A 15,500-nucleotide genomic window follows, 5' to 3' on the forward strand; every position below is an offset into this window, starting at 1 on the left:
TTAATTTTTCTCTCTGATAATTTCACCGAGAAAAATACTTTGTTAAACAAATAAACAATCACCGATACCGTAGACACCGGAGGATACAAAACCAAGATCAATGGACCAAATAGAAACGACGGTCGAAGCTAGAATCGGAACGCGAGACTTCATTAAGAGGATCGGCTCGAGGCAATCGATTCGGCTGCCATTTACAAATTAATTATCCGCTCCCGAGGCCGCTACGAAATTACAGCGAGCATACACGACTAATGGTGATCGAAGTATCGCGTATTAGCGGCCGGAAATGCAAATGCACGCTATCGCCTGCCTTCACTGTTGCGCATAAATCTCTCGATCGTTTCAAGAACGATGTATTCATCACCTAGTGAACATTTCTGCTTCTATTTCGATGGGACGACGTTAACGAACTTTTCGCCGGAAAGTTTATCCTCCTCGGTCGACACTACCCACGACGACGACGCGGATTTAATTGGTTTAAGAATGTTCACTGTCGAACCGTCACGACATTGACGATGACAAATAACGCGTTTCGACCCTTTCTAAAAGAAATGTACCATAGAAAATAGGTCAGGCTTGTAACGTTAAGATGTTTTCCTGTTCTTTTTTCTTTTCTTTTTTTCTTTTTTTTTTTTTTGTACATTCATCTTTGTATCGCTACTGATCCAGCGGATAAGAAGCAAGCTTTGAGGTAAATAAGTTTCAAGCTTCCGATGTTTCTTCCAAGAAATTTCTTCGAGTTCTTCACTCGAGATGCACGCAAGTTCCGTTACGTTTTTAATGTAACAAATTCTGTTTGGAAAGTTGGGGAAAGTCGGGAGAAGCAGAACAATTTAATAATTAAAAGTAAGAATAAAGAGTGGAGGGATGAGAGAATGTTCGTTGCATTTTGTTTAATATTCTTTTCTTTTTTTTTTTTTTGTTCGATAGCGAGTATACAATGAAGTTGTTTGATCTTTTCAAAAGCATCATCAGATCCATTCGGCATGGTGGATGGTACTTTTGAAACAATGACAAACGTTAGGCGTGATTGGTGTTGCATCTCGAAAAATTGTACCGCAGCTTGTGTTTTCGGGAGAGGAAAAATAATAACTGGAGTTGCGCTGCATGCGAAATAAAAGAGAAATAAAAATAAAAAATAAAAAATCCCTAACCGGTATTTACAGAAAGGTTCGATTGCACTTGTAGGCCGTGTCATCGAATATTAAAGCGTATGTCAATAGCAGAACAACGGCAGGCATGGATGAAACGATTCTGTCCTGTGATTTCATACTCTCCCCCATTTGCGATCCAATATAAATAAACGAATACTCTAACCGCACAATTGTCACGATTCAATGTCGGTTGTTTGCTCCGCGATCGTCTGATCCGAACTCGATCTTCCCAGTCGATTATTTCGAATCTCCCCCGTTTTGATCATCATGTTCACAATTAAGAGCAGAGATTGCAACCCGGCGAGAAACGTTTTCTATAATATATTTTGCTTGTCTGAAATATTTTCTAAGTTCGAGGCACTTGTACGTGGCTTAAAAGAGACGCAACATTTTATTTGATTAACGAACATTTGTGAAGGCAAACGGAGGCAGATCAAGAACTGTTTGATCTCGTTCGTTTTCAATTTCTGACTCGTGTATGCATTTCACTCTACTGAATACATTCATTTCACATATTTCTTTCAGCGAATCTTACGTATTTACGTAATTCTTCGAACTGAATGAAAGGAGAATCGTTCCTGAATGAACTCTCCTTCTTCTCGCGTATTCTCATCTATACTCCATCGAACGGGCGTTTCAATTCGTTTCATTAATAAAGTTTGATGTCTTGTTAATACGTACTCTAAATTCCAATCGTATTGATCGTAATTCAAAGAAGGACCATGAGTTTCCAATGCGTAAAAGTTGCAAGTTCGTAACGGAATCAGAATCAGAAATTCCTAGAAAGACACTGACACGTAGGTATTTATTTATCGTCCACGTCGATTTTTCTCTATCTCCGAGGGTGTCTGCTCTATAACGAGGGTACGATAACATCGGACCGTGAAAAATTAAAGGGCGTTGTACGTTGTTCCACTGATCGTACACCGATCCCCCTTGACAGACGCAGACAGATATACAATAGTGCGCCAGATGGAGGGGGCGTACAGACGAGGAGAAATAAACGAAATCGGGAAAAGATGGAAAAGAAGGGGAAGAAAAAGGAAACGAAAGGCAAAGGAAAGAAAAATATTCGATTGCATCCGGGGGCGAAATAAAGAGAACGCCGCTTGTTTGGCCCGGCTTTCCTCCCTTTAACGAACTTTCCTGCGTTCTCTGTTTGCGCGCGCTTATTTAATTTCTACGGCACTCGTCCAATCGCGAGGCCGCGCAGCAATTGAAACCAGAAAGGAGGAAAGGCGGCCGGCCGCTTTCTGATCCGACCGTAATTCGATTTTGTCGAACGTCGAAGAAAATACATTGTCCTCAGACGGTTATCTTGTCGACAGTACAAGTATTATATTTGTTTCACTCTTTCTTTTTTCTATCTCTGTTGCTCGCGTTCCATCACAGGAGTATCGGTTTCTCGTGGCCCGTTCAGATTTCACGGCAGATCGTCGAGAAAAGTGACTCGGATCAAGAGATTCAAAACTGCGATTAGCTAGATCGAGGAATCTACTTTTAGCTGACAAGAGATACAGTGTTTTAAACACTTGTGCCGTTTCTTCTTTACCTCTTGTTGGCTGGAAAGTAATTAAACTGGTTAAGGAGCGAGTAGTGAAATAACAGATAAATACAATATTTTAATTTATATAAAATTAAAATTTATATAAAGTAAAGCATAGCTGATACTTTATTAAGACACGCGAAATGCACTAAAATATAGAAAAATATAAAACAAATTCCGCATAACTTAGGAAGTTAATAGCTTGTTATAGCGTTATAAATACCTCAACCTATTCAAATTTCTTAAAGTTGTAGGATCTAGGAAAAAAAAGAACAACGGCGAGAAAGAAATATCTAACAAATCTGCGAAACTGAATTTAATATTGTAAATTAACTGAAAGAATTTGCAAGTGAAATAACACAGCATTAGCCTTTAATGGATTAAAGTGCATTTCATTGCATTGAAACTACAATATACATTTTATGCATCCGTTGTCCGCCACCCTTAACGAACTTTTTACGTGAGAAAGGTACTTAACTTCGACATTTAACAGGGCGGCTAGATCACGCATCACGTGACTTATTTTCTTCCGCAGACCACCGCGTAACTGAAACCAGTCTCGCACAAGGGATAACATCGATTCTTGGTTTTGTTGCGGTGCAATCACAAAAACAAAGGGATCGGAGGTTTGTTGTTTTATTATTATTCTTTTTTTTTTTTTTGCGAAACGCACGTACAATGGAAATCGATGATATCGGGGCGACGTCTTCTTCCATTGTAGAAAAAAACCAGGAAGAGGGAGAAAGGCACGATAAGCCAGCTTTGCCGAACTTCGCCGTCTCGCTTGCTGCAGGAAAAATCCAGATAATATTCTGTTATCGATCTTGCTGTCAAGAAGTCGTCGAAATGCTTCGATATTTTCGTTCGTGGAGTTTCCAGCAAATACAGAGGAATGGCAAGCAGTATTGTTGACTATAACAAGGGAAAAAAGCGGGCAGCATAAAGAGAAACGAATTAAGTAACTTTGTTGAAAATCAACAGGAAGTTGCACGCGGCTGCCTTTGAACCTGAGAATAGTGTAAATTAAAAGTTGAGGGTATTTACCTGCCATATTTTTTATGCTAACGCGCTACATTATTTGCCGTACATTTTTAAACGTGAAATTAAACTATGGAACCGAGCTGCTCGAAATAATTGTTTATCCACACTTAATAACATTAGATATTCGATCGAGACACACAGTGTTCTTGCTATAACATGGCAATCGCGTTATTCTCTCGAATCATAGTTTAGCTACGGAGTAGCTAAGTTTAAGTTAAGCTACGGAGCTTAAAATGGCAACTAATGGCTAAGTAATAATAATCTATGATCTCTAGATCAACCTTTGTGCGATGCCCATAGAGTTTCCTTAATTATTTTTATGAATACTAAAAAGTCCCTACAAGAATTCATAGAAATAACGTCTTAGATCTCATCATTGTTAATTCATTTACAATAAATTACTTTCAAAGGCTGTTCATAATTAGGATGTATATTTTCATACTTTAATAATCAGTAACTATGATACAAATAAATATATGTACCATATATATATATTATATCTCTGAATTATCTGAATTATATATATATATATGTATAGATCTCTGAAATTACGAAAAGAAGAATCCAAAGACTCTCAGAGTCTAACACGATTTATTACCGCGAAGGCTTAAAGCTCTGCAATTCTTCGACTTCTCCGAAGAAATACATCCTCGTATGACGTTTCGATTCGAGCCGCCTAAGGGTCAGGTATAAAATTCCGCGGCAATCCAAAGGATCGGCCCCTAAATCAAAGTGGAACGTCTCTAAATGCCTTTTGATAGCGACTGGCATGAATTTCTTATTCGCATCGGCATCGAGCTACGTGGACCTTTGCGAACGATGCCCTGGCAGAACTCCTTCAGCGGACAATTAGCGCGATATTAGCAACTCTTTAATCCTCTGGCCCGTCTGAGACTCGCGCTACCGCCACTCGGTTTCGCCGAGACGCGCTGCTTAATAATGCAACCGAGACTCGCTTCTGCCACTTGCCCTTCTTGCCTTCGAAACTTTGTCCTCCGATCTCTTCCAGGCTCGTCAGCCCGGCCATTAATTATGCTCTGACGACTTCCGTTTATTGCTTTACTGTTGAAAAAAAAAAAAAAAAAAAAGAAAAAGCAGGAGGAAAGAAGGAGCAAGAGAAGCTAGCTTTGCAGCCGTGATTTTACTTGACGTAAAAGTCGCAGATCCTGCTATAACTTAAGAGAAAGTAAAACGCGTTATTCGGAAAGTTCGTAGCAAAAGTTAAGATCGATTTAAAGCAGCTTCTGCGGAATTGGTGTTTTATTAAATTATTTATGCCGGAATGTGTAAACATTCTAGTTAAAATTTCGAATCTTCCATTTTTAATGTCAAATACACAAAGCGTTAAAAAAGTTAAAAACAAACCTTCGAATAATTTAACAGAAAACGTGTTGCTTGAAAACCGTGATTTATTCTCAATATTATATCAGTATACGTACGAACCTTCTTGGTAACAAAATCTGAAATGAGGACTTGATTATGTATACATGTTCTTCGATTAGCAGTACCAATCTCCAATCTCAGCACGATTATCGCGTTTCAAGAGGATCAGGGTTACCTTATCGTTATATGATTCGATAATAGCCCGCTCCCCTTAAAAACATGTTGAAAACCACTGAGTTACATAATCATTATGCGATGGTCACGAAAAATAAGATGACTTAACTAAACCTGAGACAGCTTATTCCTTGTGTTACTTGCTTCGTCGAATGCAAGAAAGCTAATCGAACGTATAGGTGTATATTCGAGTCAAACGCGAAGCGGCGAGGCTTCATTGAAAAACAAAGTGGCAATTCCGCAGAGTAGAAGGCGCGAAATGAAAAGGCTGGTGCAGGCTTTTCGTGGTGCCTCGTTGAAAATTCTTCAGCGTCTCATTACGCCAGGCTTTCCATGTGATAGAACATTACACAAAGTGGCCAGCTTCTGAACGGGTTTTATCAGAACTCTGTATCGTGGAAAGCAAAATTCGACGTGATCCGAAGCAAATACGATTCGTAGTTGACAAAAATTTGAATCAAGACGGATCTTCTGCCTCCTTTTTCACAGCCCATCAAATATAAACGCGTTACGGGGTAGTAAGTTATTTAGAATATTAGCCGTAAATGCTTGACTCGGTTAGTCTAAATTAAAGCTCAAATTATTGATTTGCGCATGAGGGCGAGAAAAGTAGCATTTAGCGAAAGGAAACTCAATTTTAGTTTTTTCTCCTTTCGAATTTAGTTTCTTCTGTTGGAAATAAGAATTTTAATGTAAAATATTTTATCATTTTTTAAATATCTTTCCAGTATTCCAAACATTTTCCAACATAAAAAATGAATATTAAGACACACTGAATCACATAGACAAAAAAAATTGCGAGGTAATAAAAAAGGAACGATTAGAAATTTTACAAATGATAAAAATGGAAGAAATTTTCGAAATAGCTTTTATTTACGATTTATTTACGATTTCTCCGGAAGAAAAACACAAGTTCTCTTCGTATTGACGACGAGAATGGGCGAAAAACTATCGCACAAGATTTGTCCCACGGGCCAGGAAGCCTGCGAGACGCCTAACTCGAGACTTTTGCATCCTAATTGAATGATCCGAGTTGAAAAGTTTCATCGATGCTAACGGAAGACACAGTAACAGTTTGTATCCTCCTCAAGCTCTTGTCAGATGGATCTCGACGTTCGACTCGGAACTTTTCGATTTAGTTTAAAGGAAATAAAACCACTGTCGCTTCGCTTGTACCTTTTATATGTATAGTGAATTCTATAGAGCTGGATGAAATATCCTGTTATTTCTTATTATTATTTCTTTAGCTGCGTTTGTAAAAATATGAGTATCCATAAACATGTACAGCTTAGTCGTTATGCAAAAATTGACACCATAGCATAGATCTCTTTCAGATTCCAATAAAACCACATCGAAATAGATAAATAGCATAATCTACCAATTTTCCATTTTCGAATTAGCTTTCTCGATTTACACTTCTCCCTAGGAAAATTCAGTCTTGCGACTGTCGATAGAAGGTGGAAAACGTATGAACCGAGGAAGGGAATGTCCAGGTTCATCAGCGGGTGTATCGTGTCGCGTGTTTCACCTTTCAGTTGGAACATTCGCACGTGTCACCATGATGGTACGGACTCTACTTTACATGCTTATTCCGGTTCCAGCTTATAACGTACTGCGTTGCTTCGCGCCCTTATACACATGTACACGTCGTACCGGAATTGTCTCTGTGTATAGGACCACCGTACACGACTGTTCCTGATTTGCATAACACGTGGCTGTTTACCGATTCGCGAACTCCTCCTCTTTCGTCATCGAGCAAGAATTGTGGAGGACATGTTAAACGGATTACGTAATTATTAATAACGCGACCTGGACTAGTTTCACGTTAGTTTAACTTGACCCATCGATGATTCTGTGATATCGAGAGAAACGTGATTAACTTTTGCACTTCATTAGCGCTGCTTTAGCGATATCGATAGCATGCAAATTGTTTTGTTTTATTTTTATCAATAAAAATTAGGAAAGTAAAGAAGATTATCGTGTATAAATAAGAACTTTTAGGAGCAGAATGACCCTGAGTAGGCAACGTCTGAGCATCAATCGTAGAGAGAACGGAACCGCGTAACGTTCTAAGTGTCTGAAAAGTTTTAAATTGGACGATCCTGGCGGATTTGAATCCAAACTAAGTACCTCGTTTGCACGTTTCTCGTGATGTAGTCGAAGTCTGTGTAACGATTTAGCGATCATCGTAAAAAAAACTTCATCCTTCAATCGATCTCTTCTATTCAGCACCAAGCTCGCGTGCAGAGAAACGGTATAATATGAGACAATTAAACGAACATGCTTTATGGTTTATTTTTATTCATGTGAATGTACATTGCCCACTGTGTATACTTTGCAGAATATTTATATCGTGTTATACGTACCTTCACGTTAACAATTTCATTGACCGAATCTCACTTTTTATTGGTCTGCAAACTTCCATACTATTATAAATTTACTTGAGGAAGATAAATAAAGTAACTTACATATTACTTTGTTAAGATATAAAAATTCATTGGAACAATATATACTTAGAAGGTACAATAGAAACTCATTACGAAAGTTAAACATTTAAAAAGGATTTCATAGCCTTATGAATACTGAAGTTTCTTCAAAATGTATAAAATTGTGCTGTCTAATCTATAGAGTAGAATATTAATAAACAAAACTTAGAAAAGATTAAAAACTCAGCAATAGAAAATTTTCTGATTTTTCTAGCAGCAGTTTTCGCAATTTGTTGCAGGCACGAAGTGGTTGTGCGGGAAGCGGTCAGAGGATGATCGCGGCCATCGTCCATACTTATCACGTGCAAGCACTTCCGGCGGATTTAAAAGGCGGCTCGCGCGCGTCGCGTAAATTTCACCGGAAGATTAGCGCGGCTTTTCGCGCGTAAAACCAGAGATTAAAATCTTACCGCTGGCTCTCGCGCGCACACGCCTACACACGATCAACGTGGCCTCACACGCTGCAACCATTTCGCGGTTTTAGAACGGAGCTACATTCTCGGAAGGTTCTATTCTATTCAGCGGAACTATATTCGTGTGTTGCTCTATGGGGAGTCGTAAACAGGTCGCAGAGTTATGATCAACTCGGACTAGGAATAAATAAAGATGCGGAATCGTCTAAGGCGTTTGTGTCTTGAAATGTAATTGAGCTTTTGGGGCTAGGGCAAATGCGAGCTTCAATTAAGCTCGGTTATTTTTTAATGCTTCAGAGCTGGAAGTCTCCATAACGTTTATTAACATGTATTAATCTTTAAAATATTAAAGCCTCCGCTAATACGTATCTTTTAATTTTGATAAAAGTTATCGTAATATCCCGCTGCAATTATATAAAACACTTATTTAATCATGTCCACGCAAAAGTATTTGGAATTGTGCAAGGTTACAAATTCTCGAAATTAGAAACCAGCAAACAGAACGATTTACTGTTACTGAACGAGTTATCATTTTTCCGAGATACTATCACAATTTCTTCGAATAGTAAAATATTCCACAGGCTGGTATCCATTTTTGAGATTGGAATTCTCGAGACAAGTTTTTGATTGAAAGTACGAAGGGCGCCAGTTGTTGATTGAAAGATTTCCAATGGTAAACTTCGGAAAAAACAGGGACGCTCGAGGAAAAGCACGTAATTTGCAATACAACGGTTCTGCTTCACGGAACTGTTTCAAAGAGCCGTTACACTAAACAAGTTCGAAAGAAGCGAAGTTGGCAAATACACAGAGACTACTCGCAGTTGCAGTAATGGTGATCGAAGCTGTGCGAAATATTATCGTTAGAAAGTGCTGTATGAAGATTTCTCCGCGAGAAACCGAAAACATGTTTTGGTCGAATTCTCTAAAAGTGTGGAACAACGAAGTGTTTGCTTCCGTAAGGTGGAAGGAATAAGGCAGTCGTTTGTCGATATCGATAGCATTGCTATTTGATGCCAAAACGATGGAGAAGTAAAGTAGTTCTCGGGAAGCGAAGACTTGAAAGGGTCGATGTTTGCTCGCTGCAACCCCTATTAGCGAAGAAGAAAATTTTAATAATTCAAATAAGACGGTAGAGAAATTGCATTAAAATGAGAGAATATAATGAAAAGCGAGAAGGCGAAAATTGAAGAGTAGTTAAAAAAGTATAGGCAAAAGGAGAGAATCGGAGGAAGGGAGGAGAAAGATGAGTTGAGAGAGAAGGGCAGAGGAGCCTCGAAGGGAGGTTCAGAATCGGAGAACAAGGGGGCAGCTTCCTAATCAGCTTACTTCCGTGGCTCACACCTTTTGTGCCCTGCAACAGTCCCTGGATTAAAGCATTGTCGCTGCTGGTTATTATATCACGAGATACGAACGAGCGGTGCACGAACGTAGGCAAAGTACACAACAATAACATGTGGTTCCATGCAGATAAACTGCACCGTCCAAAACAATGCTCTTACAAAAGGACAGGACGGAGTCTCTCGGGGTCATTCTAAAGATATAAGCGGTTTACTCGAACGAAAATTATACTCCCGACCTAATGGCATCTAACCGAGGAATGACGAATGCTATTTGCATAAGGAATATATTCGAAGATATAACTTTCGAGAACTTACAGCGAACATTCATTCTTATAATCGACAATTGAAGGGGATACCCATAAGGCGACAGATTTGTTTCTTAGTAATTTCAGTAAAGCAATAAAAACAAATCTAAAATAAAGTGCTTCGTTAATAGTGCTATGAATTTATATAAATTCATGAAAATTCCTAAACAGAATTGTCAACAGTTTACGATGATACGAGATAAGAGGTGAAAGACATCCCCTTACGAAGGGACAGAAGCGTGAGCAATGTAGGAAACGACAAATTCGAAGTTTTTCGACGCAAAAGAAAAGACGACCCTGTTCGAAAACAAAATATTCGAAAAGTAATGTCCTGTAATATCTATATGTGATCGCGAAGCGGGAACTCTGGGAAAAGGCTTGCACTGGAAGGATCACGATACGCGCCGCCCGGTGGATCGATCGAAATTTCATTTCATCGCCAAAGACCTGGGAGGACTTTCGACCTTGTACACAGGAAGTGGCGTGCACTGGCTTCTTGCGAACCCGTTCAAACTTTAATGCATGCGAGAAGGTCTGCTTGTTTGCTCTCGAGAAAATTGCTCCCGTAGAAGCGGGTGTATCGAGGTGAAATGTGATTTCGCTTGGTGACCCAAGAGATTCCCCCCACTGTTGGCTCTTGGTGTCGGACGCCACGACGAAAGATCGTCTCACCTGTGTGTATGTCACAAGATACCAGATGTCCCGTTAAATTCAGCAAAGACCGCGCTCCACACCTCATGGTTTATTGCCTTCGAAATGCTGCTGCAAAGCAAATATGCCTTTGTATCATTCTTACAAGATCGAAGACATCATTTCGATCAATGACAAGATATCTACAGGCTGAAATACAAAGTCATTTGAAGTATCTTCTGCAAATATAATCACTAGACTAAGGATGTCTATGTAAATTCACATTTTTATTAGTTTAATTAGAAAAATGTAATGTAAATAGAAATTTGCTTCATCTATCAAGTATTATAATGAGTATTTTTATATTTACGATATTCCATATATTGTCCCCGTATATGCAATGTGAACATTTTCAAAATTTTCGGTAAATGCATAAAAATCTGCAGTCTAGTAACAAGATAACAATTGAGGAAACACAAAATTCGAAACAAAACACATGCTTAGATGGACATTTTTTATTGTTTTCAAGCGTGCGATCAATTCTTGAGATGATTGCCGTATAACGCAGGACGTTTTGTATATTCGGTTACATTTAACTATGTGTGTTAAACCTTCGTCTTACGTTACTCGGGATTCTTCAGAATACACGAGGATAGTCACCCCTTGGAAAGGTCTTCGCGAGCAGCCGACGTCGCTTCCGTCATGACCGCAGCCGACGTTAATTAATGTAACTCGACGAGGAATACGAGCATAATTACTTTGCTCGAGTGGCCGGAGCGAAAAGTTTGCTCGTTATCACAGCGACGCGTAGGTGCACGCACACGATGCAAACGCCGTATCTATAATGGTGCCTTAACAGAGAGGATTGTTGTATATTATCGTTATTCCGCGCCACAAGGTCAAAGTCGAATTGTGTTCTGACTTTTGAGAATTATGTGATATTGACAATAGAGATATCGAAGATTGTTTGGATTGTATCATGCTCGAAAATCGATAGATATGAAACAATCGCATAATTCCATTCTGATTCAGATCTTTGGAATATTTCTGTTTTATACGTGATTGTAAATCTTTTTATGTTTTCGAGAGATATCTTATGAAAAAATTTCATAACTTAATTTTGACCCAAGTTCGATATTTTGTTAAAACGCATAACATTTTTATTTCCGTAGTGTTAGTTACAAACGTTTCTATACGATGTTATTTTCATTATTTCTACACGTAAGCAGAAATAAAACGATGCAATCATAGTTTGTTCACTGTTCAAATATTCGTCAATAATAATTGACCCGTAGCTGGAATACGATGTTTCCCAGTATTTTACCGTATTTCGTGTCCATCACTTAAATCAGCAATTCGACTTCACGCTTATACACTTGCGTTGACATTTGCGCAGAGTCTGTTGAATTTCATTTGTATCTAGTTTCGATAACAATTTACATTATCTCCATGCTTACCAAGCTAAAAGCCGTGCCATCAGCAGACAACCCTTTTAATTTTTGCGAAACCTCTCTAACCCAGTTCAACGAAACCTCTCTTAAAGAAAAACTTCAAACAGCACTCAAAGGTTTCAAAACGTACAAATGTTCCATATCGCGTAAAAGGTATGAAAAATATCGATTTCTTCTCGGCATATATGGATAGTTGCAACATTTTTATCGTATGTTTGCTCTCATCCGAACTAATAACGTTGACAAAAATACATTTGGAAAATATGTCCCCAGAAACGATGTTTCTGATGTTCGATTCACGAGAATCGAATGCAAATGTACGAATAATGCGCGTTTTTCTGTCGTATATCTTTTTGGGGACTAGCAGGGCAAAGGAAGATTTGTACGACAGGGACGATCGTGCCGGTCATGTCGGGTCAAGGAAAGTTGAAACGGTGCAAACAGACAACGAGAGCACTGGCCGTGCTCTGTTTGGCGACCGCCGGATGCACGAGGATAGCAGACCACATCACTCGTCGACCCAACCGGATGCGTCGACATTGAAATACAAGCGAGCACTCGGTTTCGCTGGGCTCGCTTCGCTCTCTCATGCTCGCTTCTGTTGATATGACCCGTTCGTTCTGGAAACTCGCTTCTTTCTGATTGGTCAAATCTTCCTGAATGTTTGTCAAATCGATATCAACCGAAAATTGAACTATTAACGAGCTTATGAATTACGTGACCTATCTAATCTAATTAATATCGTAATTTGAGGTTCAAGTGAAGAACAAAGGATTATTTTGTTTCATATAATGTTTATCGGAGAGCAATGGAAATATTCTGCAACTACATTTTCTTGGAAAGTGATAGATAAAATTCGTATTTCTTTAGTAGAATTTATTGCGAACTTCCAGACATCTTTTATAAGTAGTAATTTAATTTGAAAGCATGTAGACTACTATCGCTTTTCCATTAACAAATGTTCCAAATATATTAAGAATTAATCGCAACCAAAGAATCCTATGTGGAATATTTATCGAATAAACGAACCAGTGAAAGTAGCCAGACATCTGTAATTCCAAGCAAACTTTAACCTAAGAGACTCGGAAAGACAAAGAGCTGGGAGTTCTCGAAGAAATTCTCGAGGTTAGGATAAAATCAATGTTTTTCGCGAAGGTGGAAAGTGTGACTACAGTATTGCAATTGCGAACTTCTCAGATTCAGCAGTGAGCAGCAATATAGTCTTGCATGATCAGCCACGTTCTCTGAACCGCATTCCCTTTATACCTTGATGTCCAGAGTTTCTTGAAACCCTCGTGTTCCCTGGCAATTACTGATATCCCTTGGATCTCACGATTCACAGATTCTAAGACGTTTATATTAGACCCGATGTGTCCAGACTCCGCATCGTATCTTACGGATTCACAGATGAATTTTGCACGGAAAGTCCATTGTCATTTGTGGCAAACATACAGACTTTTCTTTTCTTCGTCGACGAATATAAGGTTATTTGCGTGGAAACTTACGATCTTTCATAGCATCAACAAATTTTCTACGATCATCTGCTTATTAATTAATTGTAGCAAACGAGAATTTGATCTTGGTCATCCAATGTCACAATCCGTGTATCTATCTTTGTATAGCTTGTCCTTCGTAGTCATCCGTTAACGTTATCCGAAATTTGTAAGTGGAAGATGCCGATAACTCGCTACTTATCAACACGATACTGATTATTCACAAATATTATTACCTTGTTATTCGATTTCGATATTATCGCTTTTCAATTCGGCGTCCGAAGGTTCTGTAAGAAATCAGTTCTTTAAATCGGAGGTCTTCAGAACTTCGATGATATCCGCTTATCATGAAAGTATTAAAAACATATTATTATAGCGTCAACCAAATCTCACCATTTTTCAAGGTTTAATTGGAGAAAGAAAATTCTTTAAATAGAATCTCGGCTTAATGTGACATTAACGATGGAAAAATTAAGCAGACGAAGAAAAATCGAGCATACCTAGCTTACGTTAACCCTTTAACCTACAACTACGGGCATAGCCCGCAGTACGATGATCGGGCCAAATATAATATGTAATATAATATATAATAGCTTGTTTAAGTTTTCGGTCCAAAATTCTCTAACGTAAACCGTAGGTTAAGGGGTTAAATGAACCCTCTGTTTAACTTTTACGAGACGCTGTATCTTACCCATAAGAAAGCTTCGACGAGCTTCATACGATCCATCCGTCCAGTATCGAAGTTCGTGGATGGAAGGATAGGTTTCGTTCGTCCCTTCGGAGCATTTTATCGCGTCGCTTGCAATAAGATTTTCGTTTGCAAGAAACCAGCCAACCAGTCGTGGGCGTGGATCTTGAAAGGACGAAAGAGAATGAGAGCTCGTTGTTCGAAAGAGAAACGAAACAGAGGAAGAGGATCAAGGAGCGGAACAGGAAGCTCGCGCACGGGAGAGAACTGCCGGGGAATCCAATCTCAATAGAGTTAAGTGTTTGAGAGTAAAACCTGGCCAAGACACGACCTCGATTACTCGCCGAGGATTTGTTACGGCCACCTCTTCCGCCGCATTTCTTACCCTCGATCCCTTCGAATCGTCCGAGAGTCCTTCTTCGTTTTCGATTCCGTTGAAAGCTGCGTCGCGCAGTCCCTAACGAGGAACGAGCGACCGAACTTTGTCTCTCTTCTTCGACCCTGTTCCATCGACCTCTTTTTTTCGTCCATCAAACCAAGGGGATTTCCAATTGGCCATCGCGTTTGCTTCGCTACCGGTCTTCCTCGTCAGATTACACCTGTTTCAACAGATTTCTTTGCGAGTTATAGCAGCAAACTCGCGAGTCTACCGAACAGGAGTTTGAAATATATTGTAGAGGACATCGTTCAGATTGTCTTTTAAAATGTTTTAGAAGTTGCGTATTGTTTGTTAGAAAATTGTTAACGCTATTATAGATGCCCTCCTATAAATGAAAAGTGAATTTTCTTGCAGTGAAAGATTCACATAAGTACACGAATATTTTCTAGTTCAGGTATTTGCAACGTTACTTCTTAGAAGCTATTTTTAATAATTACGTTATTCGGAGTAAAGATGTTTACAAGAGATTACTCGTCGTACGAGTGAAAGTAAAAACAAAGATTCCCAAAGTACAGGGTCAAGAAGCGAATTGATTTTCTGATTTAATGGATAACAAGTTTAAAAAAACAACAAGCAGATTGACAGATGTAATACGAATGTGATTGACAAGGAGAGCTAAATGTGAATGTGTCTCAGAATTTTATCGGTTACCGCCAAAATCGGTAATCTCCAAAATCGATCGGTCAAATAACATATTCAAATGTTCTCGGTAATGGCCCATTATGCGCTTATCTCGTTCAAACACAAACAGATAAGCGTGTAGGACACTCACTTGATGTTATCGGCCCTTGCATGCTCAAACATCGAAACGATTAATTTTCTATGCGATAGTTAAGTGCAATAGTAACACGAAAGTTTCTTTTATGCAATGTTAATTGTATGCATTCTTTATTGATTGAATAAAAATTTTTAATTAAGCTTCGATTAAGTTGTCCTTCTGTCATTCTACAATCTAAT

This window comes from Bombus flavifrons, chromosome 1 (assembly GCF_040668555.2).
Source record: "Bombus flavifrons isolate JBK064 chromosome 1, iyBomFlav1_principal, whole genome shotgun sequence".
NCBI classification, from domain to species: Eukaryota; Metazoa; Arthropoda; class Insecta; order Hymenoptera; family Apidae; genus Bombus; species Bombus flavifrons.